General features: G+C 35.5%; 2 protein-coding genes across 2 annotated transcripts in view; one reads left to right on the forward strand and one right to left on the reverse strand.

The window, feature by feature from the left end:
- Positions 1-3,767: 3,767 nt before the first annotated feature.
- LOC107551588 (RNA-binding protein 47) overlaps positions 3,768-20,697 on the forward strand; it is a 30,920-nt gene continuing 13,990 nt past the window's right edge. The window contains exons 1-2 of the mRNA XM_016233252.1: positions 3,768-3,850; positions 12,086-12,231. The gene's annotated coding sequence lies outside the window, so the exon portion shown is untranslated. The remainder of the gene's footprint in view (positions 3,851-12,085; positions 12,232-20,697) is intronic.
- The window catches only part of LOC107551586 (5,6-dihydroxyindole-2-carboxylic acid oxidase-like), a 29,915-nt gene continuing 26,950 nt past the window's right edge, over positions 17,733-20,697 (reverse strand). The window contains exon 10 of the mRNA XM_016233246.1: positions 17,733-17,745. The gene's annotated coding sequence lies outside the window, so the exon portion shown is untranslated. The remainder of the gene's footprint in view (positions 17,746-20,697) is intronic.

Raw genomic sequence — 20,697 nt, forward strand, 5'->3', positions numbered from 1 at the left:
TATATATATATATATATATCAGTTGTTGTTTTTTCTAAACAGCAATGATATTAAGTAGGAAGAAAATGGAGACTATTTTTTATTATTTTTTCATATGGAGAAAAATACCCTAGGAATTTCACATAACTCATGAATTTGCTTAGTTGTGCCAAGATAACAATTCCTTCAATCAAAAGTCCAGTATAATCTTCCAGTATGATAAATAAATAAATACAAAATTATTATTTCACAACTGTCTCTTTTAATTTTCATTCAAAGGAACTTTAGGAGTTTTTCCTACCTTTCAAATTTATTTTATTTGAAAGAAATTAATACTTTTATCTATCAAGGATGCAGTAAGTTAATCAAAAGTGACAGTAAAGACATTTGTAATGTTACATTTTAAAATAATGAAAAATAAATGCTGTTTTTAAGATGGTTTGTTCATCAGAGTATCCTGAAAAAAAATTATAATAGTGTTCATATTTTTTAAACAATAATGGCCTTTTTCAGTTGTGATAAACAAATGTTTCACGAACACCAAATCAGTATATTGGAGTAATGGTTGCTCAGAATTAAGCTTTGCCATTACAGGAATTAAATTGCAATTTAAAATACAGTGTATGAACAGAAAACTGTTGTAATGACATTTTACTATTGAACTGTTTGCACTGTATTTTTGTTGACATAAATGCAGCCTTGATGAGCAAGAGACTTCTTTCAAACCCATTAAAAACGCTTACAGACCCAAAACTTTTGAACTGTAGAGTAAATTCAACTTAAATGAAAATTCCATTGGCTAGAAGCAATAAATATTTCTTCTGGGTGTGTGTATGTGTTTTGGGTTGAGGGGGTGGTGTATGTATGTTTTGGGTCTGCAAATGACCTATTGTGTGTATGTTTTTGGGCTGAATGTTAATGAATGTGTGTGTGTGTGTGTGTGTGGGAGAAAGTGTGTGATTGTACTCCCCCTCTTCGGGCAGGAGTGTGATTGGCTTTAAACAGATTAACATTCTAATGGCCAGAGTCTTAAATCCACCCAGTAACAGAACAAAACTGCTCATTAAAACATACTGACCCTACCACATGTTCTCTCTCTCCTTTTCCTTTAAATGTTTCATTTATTTTTCTCTCCACCTGTCGTTCTCTTCAGAAATTGTTCTATGAATTTCTAGGATTGGCAACGTATATCTAACTTATCAGTTTGGCTCAGTTGCGTCACGCCTGTACACATCCCCCTTCAGATAACCGTTTGATTGCATTTATTCGTTTTTGTAATGCAGCTTCAACTTTACATTCATGTTAAAGTCCAATACTAGATTAAAATGTGTCATTGACTAGGATGTATGGAAGCTCGTTTCTGCCTTAAAGTGATGATACAATCAAATGAAATAAAATAAAGTTCCTGGTCTATTTCGTGTTCATTTTGCTGTGTCACTGTAGTGCCCAGTGACTCTGCAACCAAAGATGAGGAATGTAATTTTGTCCACTCCTACTGCTTTTGCCTATGTGAAATTCACCTGCAAGCTTTTGTCATATCCAACATTGAGGAAGTGCTTCCGATCTCTCTCTCTGTCTCTTGTTTTCTCTCTGCATTGTCTGTCTATTGAGAGAGAAGAAGGTGTGTTGAATGCATTGATTGTATGAAAGGCGTTTCTGTGTGTGAGAATAAATAGAACTCTTCTCAGAGACTTGTATTTCACACATGGGGGTTGGTTCATTTATTTTTTATTTCCAGCCAAGTCAAGAAATCAATGGTTTAGTGAACCATTCTAATCAGTGACTAGTTAGATGAACTGTTTGTTTGCCTGGGAAAACAATGGCACATATTAGTGAATGATATTAAAGTGCTAGTTCACCCAAAAGAAGAAAATTCTCATGTAGTTGCAATCCTGTACACTGAAAAAAAGTAATTGCTAGTAAATTTCACAAATAATTAAGGCAACACTTTGAACTGAACAGTGAACATGATATTTTGTAGAGAGACTAAAATAGTATTTTCTTGTTCAAATGTACTCCAATATGTATGTATGTATTTATTTATTTAAATTTACTTCAACTTAAAAAATGTTATGTATATACTGTATATATTTACAGTGGGTACGGAAAGTATTCAGACCCCCTTAAATTTTTCACTCTTTGTTATATTGCTACAGTAATTACAGTGTATGACTAACTTTACTCTGTGGAAGATATTTTGAAGAATGTTTCCATGTTTCACAAGTTTAAAACCGATGTTTTCATTGTATGGAAAAAAAATCAAATATCTTTTTTTTTTTTGAGTTGGTTACATTTTATTTTATGTGGTTACAGTGTAATTAAACAAATAAATACTGAGTAAAACAGTAATTACAGTGTATGACTAACTTTACTCTGTGGAAGATATTTTGAAGAATGTTTCCATGTTTCACAAGTTTAAAACCGATGTTTTCATTGTATGGAAAAAAAATCAAATATCTTTTTTTTTTTGAGTTGGTTACATTTTATTTTATGTGGTTACAGTGTAATTAAACAAATAAATACTGAGTAATATTAATGAACTGCATGTACTTATTATATTATATGGTTAAGTTTATTGTTTGGTTTTACGTTAGTCGGTTTTAATTATGCATAATTTACTGTTATTACTGTAGTAAGTACATGTAACAAGTAACTGTCACATTAAAATAAAGTGTTGCAAGTTTATGATGAGATAGAAGAATGTAATAAAATTTTTTTGACAAGTGTTATTTATTGATAAATGTATTGTTTATTTTGCAGACATGACAGTTCTTTTTTTAATATAAACATAACAGTTGTTGCTTCTGTATGACCACATTTCATTAATTAATTTAATTCGAAACACACAAGCTAGAGGTCAATGAACTGGGTGAAATTGTTATTTTGGAGATTTATTTATTTTTTAATTTTTTTTCCAATTTCATTCAAACATTCCCAGAGGTCTATGAGAAACTGTGTGTGTTCATCTTTGTGTCACTTTGATGCCTTTTTTGCGTAAATCAGAGAAACCAAATGGGATGGTGAGCTCTGATATGTGTATAAGGTGTGTGTGTGTGTGGAATGCTGCTCTGGCCTGTCTCCAGGTTGAGGGAGGATAGCGTTTCCAATCCGAGAGGCTGGAAGCATTCTGGTTTGGTGAGTTTCTGAGGCGCACACACACACACACACAGAGAGAGAGAAAGGAACAGGTTGTTTGGACCAGCTCGGTGAGAAAGATGTGAGACGAAACATTTCCTGGTACTAACTCCTGTAGACACAGACTGACACATACACACACACTCTATTTCTTTTTATCAGTTTCTAAAGATTGCATGTTCCTTATATATATATATATATATATATATATATATATATATATATATATTTGTGTATATATATATATATATATATATATATATATATATATATATATATATATAGTTTTGTGAAAAGTTTGTCTTTGACCTTTGGCATTACAGACTGGTTCAGTATTCCTACAGATTTTTTTCTTCCTCACAGCAGAGGAATGTGAAGATTATGTCAGTGAGAGGCAGGTACAGAGACTAGCGCTAATTACTCTCTCTCTTTCTCTCTCTCTCTCTCTCTTTCTTTCTCCGCCCGGTCTCCCTCGTTTTCCCTCCCTCCTCCTCCTCCTTGCCAGTGAAGGAGACAAGCAGGGGAACGAACAGCAGGGACGGGGAAGTGAAACAGTTTGGAGATAGAAACCAAAAGAGAAAAAGAAGAGAAACTTCTCACTCTGGACTGTCAAGACCTGTGAGAACAGACACAATAACGGGTGAAATACAGAGAAACAGAGATGAATGTGGCTGATCTGCTGTGCCTTTGATTAATGCAACACATAGACTCTCTTTGACAGCTACTAAAAGCGCAGGTAAGTTCCTACATTCTCAGGCACGTCTTTTTGTGATCCTCTCCTTCACGGTCTCATGTTCTGTCAGTTTTCCTTCCTTGTTCTCTGTGTGTCATCTTCTCACAGATGGTCCAGCGATCACATTCTCCCCTCTGACCTTATTTATTTTCTTAGAGTTAAATTGACATCTCTCTTTCCCTCCCTCCCTTTTTCTTTCTTTTTTCCATCTTACAGTTGTAAGGTTAGAATGTCCATGTGTTGCGAAAACTGTGTTGAAAGTTGCTCTGCGGGTCTTTTGTGTGTGTATGTGTGTTGTGTAACTGCACTCAGGGGGTGTGCTATAATTTAGTGTGTGTGAGAGAATCAGGTTTCTGACAATGAGATGGCTCAATCTAAAAGAAAAAACAACGAATCAAAAACATTTGAAGGCCCATTCCAGCCTTGCATGCTTAGTGTAATGAGTGTAGACGTGTACTTTTTTTCAGAGGGGAATGGCACAACATGAACGGACAAGACACACTTCACTTTACAGATTAATCACCATTTCATAAGCAAATAATTGTTTCTAGAGCCGTAGAATCTTGTTTTTCTACCAACAATGTATGGAAGTTAAGTCTTAATACATGTAATAGGGAAGTGCTTCAGCGACAACTTTAATATGATGTTAAGTTGTCTCCAAAAAGCAGCTACATCTGATGAAAACCTCACTTTAGGAATATTCAAAAGGTAAAAATGACTCATATACTGTATGTCATAAACAAATGTATCTTTTAGGGTTAGGGCTAGTTTGTTGCTATTATAATTAACTTTATGTAAGAAGAATAGCTAGATAACTAGGTAAATGTGTGTGTGGGTGGGTGTGTTTACTTAGCTGTACTTGAGGTATAATTTTGTCTACAGAAGTGAGCTAAATTGTATAAAACCTCCCTTTGGGGGAGAACTATGGACTTTTTCAATTGGAAAAACATGATTCATAAACAATGTTTTTTTCTTCTTCTAAAATTACAAAACATTTTATTTTAGTTGTAGAAGTCAGTAGCAGTAGTAATTATAATATGTTTATACAAAAATCATGAAAGTCCCCTAGGTAAATGTATGTGTGTTTGTGAGTGCCTATGAATGGGTTATTTCACGTAGGTGGTAAAGAGATCAGGGGTCTTGAGAGCCGACACACTGACTTTGCATTGTGGGGGTTGTAGTTTAAAAGAAATTAAATGAAGAACTTGAGAAGAATTAACACTGAGGTGAAGTACAATGAAAAGACAACCTGTCTCTGTGTGTGCGTGTCTCAGTGGTCATGTGACTCTCTGTTGTTACTCTAAATACCGCATCTGTTAAATGTGTAGGCATGTTTATTTGGTGACAGACCTTTAGGGGCCCACTTGTGTGTGTGTGTGTTGGAAATCTGATTGGCTGTGGTTCTGACTTAAACCAGTTCTCTCTGCCTACATTCAGCTGCTTATCTGATTCTCAGAAAGCAGCATATTCAGGTGCATGTGTGTTTTTGGAATTTATATGCATTTCACTTTCATTAAATATTGAAATGATTTTAATTTTAATTTTATTTGGCCGTTAAATTTCCTAAAGACATAATCATTTTTGTCTTGTGAATTGTTAGTGTAAACTTTGAGAAAGAGATGCCTTGCTTGTATTTCTGGTTTAAACTTCAGAAGCAGAAATGCTGTTAGAATTGCTAATATAATTAATTAATTGATTCACAATTTTGAACATTTGGTGGATATGAGCATTAAGACAGGAGCAAATAATTTGCTAATCATTTCAAATAGTCTTTCAAAAAAATTGATTCACAATTCTGACTTAATGTTATGATGTGTCATTATTTTTAAAAAAAAGTCTCTATATAGCATTTTCATGAAATATTTTAATGTAACATTCAAATATTCATGCAAATAATGTTTGCCATAATCATGCAGATATTTTAACGTAATATTCAAAAGTTCATAAATATAGCTTTTTGTTACTGTTTATTGTTATATTGGTGCATAAATATTGAAATTCTTCCTTCCATTTAATGACAGAAAATTAACGATTTTATTATAAAAATGCAAAATTGAATGAACGATGGCCTTTTTATAGTTATAGAAATATCATCCCTTAATGTCAGGGTCTTTTTTTCTTTGCTATATCATTAAGTTCTATTCTCTAAATGTATTTATTTCTTTAAAAAATCTCGAAGCCCACAAACTCTGAATTGAATATAATTGTAAGGTTTAGCGACATTTCTCAATTCTACATCATTTATTGACTCAGTAGTTTTATTTCCTCTTTGTGGGAAACACACATTTCTTATTCATCCCCCTTCAGCACTTCAGTCAGCCTTCCTTGACTTCTTGTAGACATACTATTAGATATAAAGAAGGAAACAGAGAGAGAGCAAGACAGGTCACCTCTCTTTTCAGTGTTCTTAAAGTCATATGACTGATCATGTGACCTCCTCAGCATGACTTTAACCCTGACAGACATCTGCGCAAGTGTATGTGTGTGTGTGAGTGAAACAGGATCTCCTCTCTCTCCCTTCTGCTTTTCGTCCCATCTCTCTCCCTAACACACATCAAATACCTGCACTTCACAATGAATGCATTCTTACACTGTCTCTATAGACAGACTAGAAGAGCCGTATGTGTGTGTGTGTGTTCAGCATGGTTCTCCTCCAGGTACTTTGATTAATAGTGACTTCTGAGGGGTGGAGCTCTTTTAGACCAAAGGCTTAATTTGGGATATCCCACCGTGTGCCACACACACACACACACACACTAGTCTCCTTAGTGACACAATTTCTGCATGTCTGAATCAAGTCGCTCAATTTCTCTCTGTCTTGCTAATGCTTTTATGCCGCTTCATTACACTCTTCTCTCTCTCCCCTTTCTTCTTTTCTTTGTTGTAGTGAGTAATAATAGGCCTCGTTCATAGAACCCAACAAACAGGACAAAATCTGGACTGGTGTGTGAATATTGTTATATAGTATGTACATCTGCTATAGTGTGTTTATGTGTGGAATGAAGGGGGTAAGAGAACGCAATAATCCCTTGCAGTTTGTCTTCTTTTAAATGTAACTATTTAAAACATCTCATCCTTCTTGCACTGATACTGAAGACTCAGACACTTGTTTCCAAGTACACCCTGTCCTTCCAGTTGATCTTCAACATTGATTTTTCAACCAGAAAAACATAGTACAAAAATCAACCACTTTTCTCTTAATGTTAAAAAATACATTGCATCATTGATTTACATAAAGTGTTAACCTCTTAAAAATTTTGTTTTAGTTTTGTGTGATTTTGTAATCAATATGCAGTGGTACTTGGCCAGAAGTCATTCATTTTTAGAGTTGGCGATCTGAGGCAGTATTTGTAACAAAGACTGCAGTTAAAGAAATAGAAAATTCTGTCATTATTTACACACTTTCATATATTTCCAAGCCCATAAGACTTTAATTCAACTTTGAAACTCAAATAAGGATATTTCAATGAAACCTGGGAGATTTCAGCCCCTTCATTGAAAGTCCTTTACGCCTAAACTTTGATGCTAATGTTCATAAATGTATTGTAAATGTAATCCATATAAATCATGTTTTAATCCAAGTCTTCTGAAGACACATGATTGCACTATATGATTAACAGGTTTAATTTAGGTTTTTATTCACATATTAACATTGATCAACACATAGAGTACATCAACGGAAGCTCAAACGTGCTTGCTTGATGTGAAGGTTTGTTGTGATTATAGTTTAACTTCTGTTTCTCATGTTTGATGTGTTCTTTATGTACTGATTAATGTTTATATGTAAATAAATGCCTATATTATATCTGTTCATCATATCTTTTGAAGACTTGGATTAAGCCACTTGATTCATATGGATTATACATGGATATCTATAAATTTTTTGAAGAGTCAAATTTTGGTAGAATGGACTTTAAATGGAGGGACAGAAATCTCACAGGTTTCATAATATTGGTTTTGTGTTTCAAACATGAAAGTCTTATATGTTTTGAGTGCAGAGTGATCCCAGAGTAAAAAAAATCAGAGTATCCTCTACCTGAACAGAATGTGAAGTGTCTCAGTCATTGGAACAAATGAGTTCAGCATGATATTCCTAGGGCTTCTGTTCTTTTGTTTTTTTAAAACAAAATACAAACTGCAACTGTACAGTTATTTCAGATGGTGGAAATATATAATCTTCTCCGCTTAATGCCATAATCAGTGTTGGGGAAAGTTACTTTTAAAAGTAATGTGTTACAATATTGTGTTACTCCATTGAAAAATAACTAATTGTGTTACTTAAAATAATAATACTAAATAATAACTTAATAACTAAAAATGTTACTTAAAAAAGTAATGCATTATATTACTTTTGCGTTACTTTTTGTCACCTGGGCTGGGTTTGCTTAGTTGTTTTTAATTAAAAAAAAACAACTAAGTTGGCGTAAATTTTGGCAACTCTCATACCAAAAGTTAAATTAATAAGCCTCAGGCTGAAGGAAGTGCCTCAGCCTCTGCACCTCACTCCCAGTTTCTCCCAACACGGGGACAGGAGAGCTGTCAGTGAATAAATGAGAAAACCAAGTAACTTGCATTGCTTATTTGAAAAAGTACCTCAGATATTTTGTTGTAAATTTGAAAGTAATGCGTTATTTTACTAGTTACTTGAAAAAAGTAATCTGATTATATAACCTGTGTTACTTGTAATGTGTTACCCCTCGACACTTGCTATAATACTTCCGAATTGGAGCTTTGAAATATTTTATTTGTGTTCTTCAAATCTATAATGTTTAGATCATCTATTGGTCCAATATCAAAGTACTATGCTAAGATTTTGGACCAATAAGACTTCACTGCACTTGAAATCTCATTGTTTTAAAATCACCCTATGTATTACACTTCGATATGGCTCTTCCGTGTCTGGAGTTATTTAAAGCTCTTAAGCAGTTGAGCCACCAACGCAGTCACCATCATATGACCTTGACTAAGAGATCTACTGTAGGTCAGATGTATTACTAGCATAGAAAGTCAGAGCGCATGTCTGTTTGCGTGTCCGTGTGTGTCTTTATTCTATTCATATATTCGTACATTGCTGAAGTTTGAGTTAAACCTGATTTTCCAGTTACCTTTACCAGCAATGTGTGACGCAATATGTGCAAAACTAAAACACACTAAAACACATTTTTCCCCCCCCCCCCAACACACACACACACGTCTTCTACCAACTGTCCCTTGAGGATATATTTAATAAGTTTCATTCATGTTTATCTAATACTTTATCCCTCTTTTTCTGTAACAAACTCACTCCATCTTGAGGAAGCACAGAAGAAGAACTTGAACTCGATAAAGTAGAAAATTAGATGTGTAGAGTGGGCACTGATAAGGTTATAAATGCAGACTTTGCACCCTCTCAAAGTATGTTGACTCTACACAGCCTCACCCTGCTTTATGGCCTACCCACAATGCATCATGTGCCCAGGTTTTATAATGTTGCTAATGAATTAAAAGATAATATCTGATGGTGCTATTTTACATCTCAAGGTTGTATTTTCAGCGAGTGGGGATAAACTTCGGAAATGTTTCCTTGTGAATTAATATGTGTACACTAGCATTGTGAGCACAGACTGTTGTAGACAGTTGAGGGATCCATCCAACTGGTTTGCCACCCCTTTGCGTGTGTGTGTGTGTGCGTGAGAGTGTTTGTTTATTTTGTGTGGCTACTAAGGATTCTTCTGATCAGCCAACCGCTTCAAACAAATATTGTTTTGCCTCTTAAGCACACCATCATTTCCTGTTTATGCACGTCCCCCGTCGCTCTTCCCTCATTGCCCTCCCTCATTCCACCTCCATGTTTAGTAGTTACAGCTAAATGTGTAACAAGTGACCATTATCATATGACATCTTGCTGACTCTGCAGAAAAATACAATCGGGTAGTTGATAAATAACATGTCCATGAACTTTGTTTTCAAACCAATATGTGGGCTATAAAGGAAAGTGTTGCTTTTTAGCATAATTTAAAAGGGTTAGTGAGGGTTTTTTTCTGTCCCAAAAATACAGTAATACTGTCCGGGTCACATGGTCCTTCGGAAATCTGATTTAGTGCTCAAGAAATGCACTTTATTATTATTAAAGTTGAAATCAGCTGAAAAGTTGTGCTGCTTAATATTTCAATGGAAACCTTGATTCCCTTTTTTCAGGGTTCTTTGATGAATACAGAGCGCAGCATTAATTTGAAACAGAAATGACATTATAAATGTCTTTTTAAATCAGTTTAATGTATCCATGTTGAATAAAAGTTTTAATTTCTTTCAAAAATAAATAAATAAACAAACAAACTTACAGTCCCCAAACTTTTGAATGGCAGTGTACAATCACACATTTGAAATTATCCAGCCATGGCTTCCTGTTTCACAGAAATATAAATAGGAGGGAAAACAAAGCCCAAATCCCCTTAATCATCCATCACAATGAGAAAAACCAAAGAATATATTTCTGATGTGCAGCAGAAGATAATTGAGCTTTACAAATTAGTGAAGTGGCTTTAAGAAAAGAGCCAGAGCAGTGAAAATTCCCATTTCCACCATCAGGGCAATAATTAAGAATTTCCAATCAACATAAAATGTTACGAAACTGCCTGGAAGAGGACGTGTGTCTATATCGTCCTAATGCACGGTGAGAAGGAGAGTTTGAGTGGCTAAAGACTCTCCAAGGACCACAGCTGGAGAATTGCAGAAAATAGTTGAGTCTCGGGGTCAGAAAACCTTTTAAAAAATTGTCAAACAGCACCTACATCACCACATGTTGTTTGGGAGGGTTTCAAGAAAAATTCAAACAAACTCCAGCATATTCAGTTATCAGACACCACTGGAACTTCAAATGGGACTGGCTTCTATGTTCAGATGAAACTAAAAAAATAGCTTTTTAGCAGCAACCACTCAAGATGGGTTTGGTGCACACAGGGATAAAAAGTACCCCATGTGTAGAATGAAATATACTGCTGTATTTTTGATGTTGTGGGCCTATATTTCTGCTGGAGGTCCTGGACATCTTGTTTAGACACATGGCATCATGGATTCTATCAAATACCAACAGATAAAAAATCAAAAAGTGACCGACTCTGTTAGAAATCTTATAATGGGCCATGTTTGGATCTTCCAACCGTACAATAATCCAAACACAAACCTCAAAAACAACACAAAAATGGGTCACTGAGCACAAAACCAAGCTTCTGCTATGGCCATTCCAGTCCTCTGACCTGAACCCTATAGAAAATGAGTGTGGTGAACTGAAGAGAAGCAGCACCAGCAAGCAGCTGGGAATCTGAAGGGTCTGGAGAGATTCTGGATGAAGGAAGGGTCTCTGATCTCTTGTCAGGTGTTCTCTAAACTCATCAGGCATTATAGGAGAAAATTTTGAGCTGTTAAACTGGCAAATGGAGGTTTCAAAAAGTATTGAATAAAAGGGTGCCGTTAATTATGGGCAATGTGTATTAGAGAAAAACATTTATTTCATAATGAGATTTCCCACCATTTTAAATTCTTATTATCCAATGAAAGGTTAGATTTTTGTGAATTTTTTAAATAAAAGATCAAAAGGATTAACAGTGCAGATTAATTTTCACAGCCTTCTTTGATCAAATTTACCAAGGGTGCCGATATTTTTGGCCATGACTTTTTTTTTATTTTTTTTTTTTATATAGCCAGTTTTGGTTGTCTCAGTTTCTATATACGGTTTCACTCCAGCACGCACTCCCTTCTGCGAATCAATGATTTCCACCTTATCAAAGTAACTAAAGCAACATAAAACACACTGTAACGTGTAAGTACCTGTTTCTTAGGAACAGGAATGAGAAGATTTCACAGTCCTTTCCAGGTTTGAATGCGCATGAGGGCCGCTGAGCTTCAAACTGTCTTGAAATGTTTTTGAATGCAGGAATTCAGGAAATTGATTTCAGGTTAGACTGAATAGTTTTCAATCAGTTGCCACCTATAATGAATTTTTGCTCAGTCAATGGACAACCTCATTCACAGCTCACCGCACGCAGTCACGCTCCCGCACAGACGTCTTGTTTGCTCCCAGAAAAATGGGAGAGAAGGGTTCTTGGGTGTGACAAGGAAAAGGAAGAAAGAAAGAAAGAAATATAGGAGAGAGGTGTAGGAGGGGGCACCTTTGCTCTGCCCCACCCCTCACATGCACTGAGTAAACACTCTTTTACCAACTGCACCTCCAATCACACACTCCGCTTCTCTACCCCACAGACTGTGTGTGAGACCGAGAGAGAGAAGAGGCTAGCCGCTGACGCCAGACAGACAGAAGGCCTGAGTGCGTGTGTGTGCGTGTGTGACTGTGAGTGAAACACACACCAGCTACACTGCCTCTCGGACACATTCATTCACCTGAAAAGGCAGGTAACCTGTGTTTCTTCATTGTGTGACTGTGACTGCTGGGATTTTGAAGTATGTGTGTTTTTTCTGCTTGTTTAGTTCTGGCTTAGGCTTTATTTAAATGATTGGTGTTTTCTTGTGTGTTCTTTTTGAATGGCAATGTTGTAATGACCTTTTATGACCTTCAGGGGAACTTAAAAAATGAAAACGATACATTTGTTTGCTGTATGGTAAGGATTTTGAAATATAAATGTACTGTTGAAATATAAATAGCATCTTAGGTAATTTGACTAGCAGCATTGTGTGTTTATGCAAGTGAGCGTAAAATAAAGTAAAATGTAATTGTGCGTCACAGTTCGCTGCATTGGTTGTTGGTCTTTGGACTCGACTTCTTCAGCCTTATGTTTGCTGTTAGGGTGGGCCCAGACCTGTGCGTGTTACTGTTATCAGAAAGGTTCCTGTATTTCTCCAGTCAGTGGCAGATATCTTGATTCTGCGTGTGCAGATTTCTCACCGAAAAATCATCAGGTGAAAGTGATGAGACATCAGTGATGTGCTTATTTGAGGCATTTTTTGAGCAGATCATCAGCTGTGTGTGTCTGTATCAGCGGATTGTGTTTGATCAGGCCTCGTCACATTGTGTTGCAGTAAGTAGATTAACTTCAGGAGTGAAGAGTTCAGACTGCAAGATAAGAAACCTCAAGATGTCATCAGCATTTGTGGTTCATCCCAATGCTCTAATGTGTGCAGTGTAGTTATGGTAAAAAGAATTGAAGTGCTTTAAGTTATGGAAAGATGTGTTAATTTGTGATTTGTCCACTCGATATGTGTGTGTGTGTGTATGCAAAAATGCTTAATATGTGATATTGTGTTTGATTGTGTGTGTATACACTTAACCTTAATCATTTTTAGTTTTTTTTACTTCCTTTTTCCTTGTTTGTTATTGATTGTTAGCTGTGTTAACTAAAACTATTGAAATTTAAATATCTGAAATAACTGAAATAAAATATATTAGGTTTACTTTAAACTTTAACTTTTAAACTTAAAAACAAAAAAAAAACTAGAAATGTACCCTTAGTAACTAATTGATATCAAATACGTTTAGCAGTGTTAACTAAAAATAAAACTGATAAACGTTGTTTTCACTGATTGATATAAAGCGGAAATAAAATAAAACATAAATATTAGGTAAACTTTTTTTTTTTACTTTTAAAAGTGAAAATGAGAAATGTTGCCTTTGTAACCAATTGAAATATAAAAAGTTTAAGTAGAAGTACTAACATTTCTAAAACTGAAATAAAATAAATTAAAGCTGAATAGAGATAAAAACCACAAAATTACAAAATAAAAATGATGAATAAAAACAAATTCTAAATATTAATGAATACTATAAGAGTATATAATAATACTAAAATAACACTGATTGTTTGAGTTATTTAATGCCTGTTTTTGTCATGAGAACAAAATCATTGTGTGTGTTTTATATGAATGATTGGATAAATGTTTTACTGTAGCATGTTTTCATAGAGAATTGAAACTGAGGATTACAGGAATTGAAAATGGTGTTGTGGGTATGATGGTCTCCATGTCCGACATCTGACATTGTTTGACGCCAGTGTTCTGTTTTAAGAAACCGTAATGTGTTCTTTATGTAATATTTCAAATTCATCTCCTGTGATCCAGCTGCAATGCACATAGCATATTTATAGGACAATATACAGACCTTTCAATACTGAGTTTTTCTTGTAACTCTGATCGTTCTCAGTGCTGATTCTTTTTAGATCTTTTTCACCACTGAATACAAGGATTTTTTTACGTCATGAAAACTTTAGATCTAATTTTTGTTCTTGACAGCTTTCAAGTGATTCACTCATATATTTTCAGATTTCTGTCACTTTCAGTATTCATATCGATTGTTGTTGACAAACAGATGATGCATTAGCTCGCTGTTTGGATCACATCACTACACAAAGTTCCAGTGAACAGTCAGTGAGAATAAAATGTATCTGCCAAAGTAAGTCTATGCTCACATATTTGTGCTGGACAACATTTGGCCACTTTGGCCTATTACTATAACTGCTAGGCTGATTAACAGAAGTTGTAGTTCCCTCTTGTGTCACTTTCAAAATCAACCAGCAGCTTTTTCACTGGATAATCTGTTTAAAATGAAATTTTGTGAACTTTAAGGCGAGACACTGCAGGTGAATAGAGTAAAAAAAATAACTAATAGTTATCGCCTTACTTACCCAGCTGATTGATTACATTGCTAATTGCAAACATTTTTGTATTAGAAGTTTTCTAAAATGTTAGTTTTAGATATGCAAATGACTCACTATTTAATGAAATATGCGCTAATTTGCATACATTTCTAGTACAAAAATCTAAACACTGCATGATGTCAGTTTCAAAATTCTTGTTAAATTTTTTGACATATTAGAGTCAAACGTTTTTACAGAGGGAATTTTGGGTATCTCATTTTTGTCACTCCATAATTCAGAAAATGCTTAGAATGGACAGAAAACACTATATTTTCAAAATTTGGGGGGGATTAAAATGTTGTATATAATCAAGCAAATTATATATGAACTAATCCCTCTGTAAAAACCTTCAGGATATAGACAGGAATAAAAATGTCAAGTTTGGTGTGTGTAAGTGCTACTGAAGTGGAGATTTATGGCTCAGTGTAGCAGAAAAAACTCATTTTGAGAAAACGGCCTTTAAAAATGTATTGTAATTTAAATCTATTGACACAAATAGATAAAGTGCTATAAAAGAAACACTTAACAGTGTCTTTTGGATGTTTTCTCTCCACTAGTCTGAAAAAACACTTTATGAAATACCAAAAAGCCCAAAATCTCAAACTTTTGACAGGTGCATGAAAAAGTAGTGTTTTTGCCTGCAGTGCCTCCCCTTAAGTAAATATTGTGTAAATTATCCATTTAATTTCTGTAGTTGTTTTCTTTCGCTATCATTAAATCATATTATCTGCATCTATTGCCATTCTGTTGTGCTAAACTCTAGATACTGACCATTGGCAAACCGAAAAATTCTATATAGAATATAGAGAGTGTGTTAAATTAAAAAGAATTGTGGAGCCTCGTTTAGAGAGACTTAATGTTAATGATCTGCACAGTGATTATGAAGTGTCACAAAGGTCAACGTTTGTCAGAGACTAGGTTTAATAATTATAGGACACCATTATAGAGTTTTTGCTTAGTCACTGAGAAGAACACAAGGTTCTGCACTTTTCGGTTCATCATGTGAGTGTTTTTTTTTATTTTTTTTAAATGAGCGGTTTTAAGAGTCTCTTCAGCAATAAACATTAACTCACCAGATTATCTGTTGGCCATGGCAACAAACTTTGACTCTTAACGCGCTGGTCACCTTGTATGGATGCTGAGTGTAAAAGGAGTTAATCTAAACCTTGCTGACACACCAACATTCAGACACAGTAAAAAACACACAAACACTCTCTCACCCATGTCTTTTAGCCACCTTTTACCCCTGAGAGTCTTTAATGACACTCCAGCAGAGCTTTTGTGCATATGTGAGGGCTTTTCTTCGCTCTCTTGGTTGCTCTATAGTGTGTATATCGTTTGAAGAGTCCTTGACATGACTAAAGAGATGCCCAGTATCTACACATAAACAGAAAGACAGACACAAATGGGTCAATGACATGATGTGCTCACCTGACTCATCTATTAATTTATTCAAAAATACATAAAAATGCAAGGCATGCATGCAGTAACTTAAATATGCATCTTTTATGATAACCATGTTTTTAATCCCTAACTAAAAATTATTTTGATATTTTTGTGGGTATAAAGTCAAAAACGTCTGGTGAAACAACTGTCCTGATAGCATTAAGAAATCTTTTGTTAAAATCATATACAAAAACTGCTACACTGGTTATTAATATTTAAACATGCAAAAAAATGGAGAAAACAGAAAATTATATATATTAGTTAACTCCTTAACTAAAAAAGAATTCGATGTTTTGGGGGCATAAAGTCAAAAATGACTTTTGCATACTTTTTATTATTTCATAGGGGAAATTATGTATTTACAAAAACTGCTACACTGCTTATTAATATTTGAAAAACTTTTGTCTGTTAAATCAAAGTTGTCTGCTGTGACCAACATGCAGCGAACATACAACAGGAAATTACATATATTATACAATTTATTTTATAAAACAGCAAATTATATATAATTTCTAAATTATAGATAAAAACACTGCAGATATTTTTTTATAAAGCAAATTTAGTTCAGGTTGTAAAATTTGATGTGGTGCAAACATTTACGAATTTGTAAAGAAACATTTTACTTTAAAAACATTTTTAAAAACTTTTTAGAAAGTCATTATTTAGATGTGTACACTCACATGTATTTAAGGTGTAAGAAAAATGTTACTTTGCACTTGATTGTTGCACACGTTTTTAATATGGTTATCAAATTGAAACTTTTCTTTAAAAAATGGAAACTTTTTCAAAACTTGGCAAATGTGTTTCAAACTTTTTTTTTACCTTTTTCTTTATCATGGACACTCTTATTTGTTATTGACTCGAAATGCCTCTTCATTATCTGTTGTGAGAGAGTGTATATTTGCACTTTTAAGGATGTATCTCGCAACCAGGCCAAAATCACAACCTCGTTGTTAATTCACACCATAGCCGCATAACAGCAATACTACAATCTTTTCAAACTGGAGTATAAACACATGTATGGTTATTACACGTAAGAAAAAAAGGATTAAAATCTCAGTGAATGTTTTTCTCCAAGTTATTTCCTTCACACGTTTTCCCATCATGCAAAATGTCAGTGCTGATCCATTTTCCAAGCCACAGTGACCCTGCTCTGTACAGCATGTGTGTGTGTGTGTTTGCTGTCAGTACAGCACTCTGGGAGGCCAGTGTGTGTATTGTTCTACCCTTCTACATTTCACTCTTTTCTTTTACTGAGATCGAAGGAGTTTCACCCAAGAGATAATAATTGATCTGTCGGGATACAAAAGCCTTGTGTGTGTTCCTGTGTACCTGTGTGTGTGAGTTTATATGTGCTGATTGTCAAATATTGTCCTGTGTGTTAAAGAAGTCAAAGATCAGATACTTCTGTCAATCAGTATCTTATATAATATAAAACCATTGTGATCGCACACACAAAACCTCACACTTTCCAAGAATGATCCTCCTTCATTAACACACTTCATTTCATAAACTCATTTATTTCTACCACTTGTTATTTAGTAACAAGAGATTTATTTAATAACTTGAGTCAAATTAACACACACTCTTGGAAGACATTATGGAATATATGAAATCAACTATATTTTATATCCTTGGCTCATTCTCAAATTAGCAATTAACAATAACAACAAGAACATTCTTTACAGTATTTATTGATCTTTGTTAATTCTAGTTAATTCAAATATAACTGTTCATTGTTAATTAATGTTAGCTCAGGTCCATTAAATAATATTAACAGATACATCTTTTGATTTTAATAATGTATTAGTACACTGAAAATTCTAACATGTGCAGTTTCGATTATCTTATTTAATTATTACTTATGATGTTTAATAATCTTATTTAAGGTTAAATAGTAAAAATATGAATTCAATTTAAAAACAGTGTTATACTGTTATTTAATACTAAATACATCTCAAATACTATTATTCTCAAGATGGGTTTAATCTATGGAGACTTAAAAACTGCAATCGGTTTCCACATTTTCTTCAAGTAAATTTAACATATTTTTGTAGTAACTCGTATAAGGCATTTAACACAAGTTTGAATTTCTCAAATGTTGAAATTAACATTAACTAAGATTGTAATATGTTTTATAAATGTAGTTAACTAATGTAAACAAATGCAATATTTATTGCTAAGCGTTAAAATGTTGTGTTTTGCATTATTTTGTTTGAAAAATGTTAGAATATTTTAAGATTTTCAGAAAATAGTTTATGTGAGAATTTGTCTATTTTGTTGAAGTGAGTTGCACTCTTTGTGTGTGTGTGTGTGTGTGTGTGTGTGTGTAGCTAGTGATTTGTGCTGGTTAATCATCCACCTGCTGCTGCCTCAGGTTTCCTTGCACCAAGTACACATGCACACATACTTATAAAGGTCAACCATTGCCAGGCAGGTACAATGAGATATGGAACCTGATGTTGGCTGGAAAATTAATAATCTTTTTCCACCCTCTCGATCGTGCATTTTCTCTGTCTTGCCACTGATTTTCACTTCCTGCTGTTTTCTGTAGGCTATATCTGTACGGAACAAGGAAACTTCCAAAACATCTCACTTCCAGAAACACACGAGGGCCTAAAAAATGCTTTTCAAATCTTTGTTATCCCCAGTGATTTACCTTAAAATGATTGACAGTTAATATTAATAAAATTTATAACAATTATATTTTTATTAATTATATGTCAGGATCATGGACTGTCTGTGTTATGTTTTGCCTGTTTCTGTTCCCTTATTTGGTCATGTTCCTGTCCTTGTTTTGTTAATTAGCTTTGATTAGTCATCCCATACACCTGTGTTTCCCCAATCATCCCCTGTATTTAAGTTTTAGTCTGTGCAGTCTGTCTCTGTCGGTTCTACTCGTTATGTTGATGTGTTTCCTGCTGTCTCCAGTGTTGATGTACCCTGTGTTCCATGGATTAAAGACTGTTTCGTTTATTCCTCATCTCCATCATTCCTCGCCATCACAGATTGTGACAGAAGAACCGACCAAAAACAGTAACCTCCGTGTCTCCCCTCCGTTTTTTGTTTTCCGTGTTTATTCAGTGGTTTTTGTTTCCTTTGTGTTCTTCCTATGGATCCCCTCTTCTGCCCGGAATTCCTCCTCCTCCTGCTGGAGCAGGGGGAGCGATCGCTCGAGGACCATACTCCAGCTGCTAGCTAACACCACCAGCTACCCAGATGACACGCTCTGTACGTTCTACGACGCAAGTTTAAACACCGCGTGTAGGGCGCCGTCGTCCGAAGATGGTCCTCGAGCGGATTTCACCGTGTTTGTGGAGTGGATTCTGGTGAGAAACGGATCGCCTCTCACCATCACTCCCAAGGATGATCTCGCCAGATCCACTCTGGACCCAGAGCCCAGCCCACCATCTCCCCGCTGTGCGGAGCTAAAGCCCGAGCCCACCGATGATGGAGAGCCAATTCCCGCCGCAATCTATGAGCCAGCGCAATGGCGAGTGACTGAGCAGAGGATCGCCCCAGAAGTAGAGCCCAAGCCGTCAGACCAGGTGCAAGAGCCGGTGACAATGCCTGCCACGAGGGAGAACGCTGCGGACGGTATGAGCGCGGAGAGGAGCTCCGCCCCCTGCACCGCGGCTGAGGGTGAGCTGAGTATGGCGCGGCGAGGAGAGGGCTCCAGTCCCCGAATCCAGTCCAAAGCGCCCTCCAGTGCCAGCTCCTCGTAAGCGCCCTCAAGTATTCGCTCCTCCTGAGCGCCATCCTGTTCCCGTGTTCAGCCTAGAGGGGGCTTGCGATCCAAAGTTAAGCCCTGAATGCCTGGAGACACACAAATACCTGCCCTTCCACCCGTTCCTGCCTCCTCCACCGCTGTCGTCTGGCAGCCCCTCTGCTCGCCCTCAGCCCACCATCAATACGGTGCGAGCGCCGCGGGTCTGCCATTCTCCAGCGTCGCCATGGCTGGAGAATCCCTCACCTCTGCTTCCAGCCTCTGAGGCCCAGCCTCTGCCTCGGCCCGTAGACCCAGCAGCTCCACCTCGGCTCCTAGCTCCCTCATCTCCACCGTCACCCGTCGATCCACCAGCTCCACCGAGCTCCCTCATCCCTCCGGCTCCGCTTTGGTCGGGTGTCGACCTGCCATCGCCTCAGGACTCCGCTCCTCCGGCTGCACCTCGTCGCTCCGTCCCACCGGCTCTATTGGGTTCCTTCCTCCCGCCAGCTCCACCTTGGTCCTCAGTCAACTCATTTATTTCTACCACTTGTTATTTAGTAACAAGAGATTTATTTAATAACTTGAGTCAAATTAACACACACTCTTGGAAGACATTATGGAATATATGAAATCAACTATATTTTATATCTTTGGCTCATTCTCAAATTAGCAATTAACAATAACAACAAGAACATTCTTTACAGTATTTATTGATCTTTGTTAATTCTAGTTAATTCAAATATAACTGTTCATTGTTAATTAATGTTAGCTCAGGTCCATTAAATAATATTAACAGATACATCTTTTGATTTTAATAATGTATTAGTACACTGAAAATTCTAACATGTGCAGTTTCGATTATCTTATTTAATTATTACTTATGATGTTTAATAATCTTATTTAAGGTTAAATAGTAAAAATATGAATTCAATTTAAAAACAGTGTTATACTGTTATTTAATACTAAATACATCTCAAATACTATTATTCTCAAGATGGGTTTAATCTATGGAGACTTAAAAACTGCAATCGGTTTCCACATTTTCTTCAAGTAAATTTAACATATTTTTGTAG

The sequence above is a fragment of the Sinocyclocheilus grahami genome, unplaced genomic scaffold (genome assembly GCF_001515645.1).
Source record: "Sinocyclocheilus grahami isolate Dianchi unplaced genomic scaffold, SAMN03320097.WGS_v1.1 scaffold427.1, whole genome shotgun sequence".
Taxonomy (NCBI): Eukaryota; Metazoa; Chordata; class Actinopteri; order Cypriniformes; family Cyprinidae; genus Sinocyclocheilus; species Sinocyclocheilus grahami.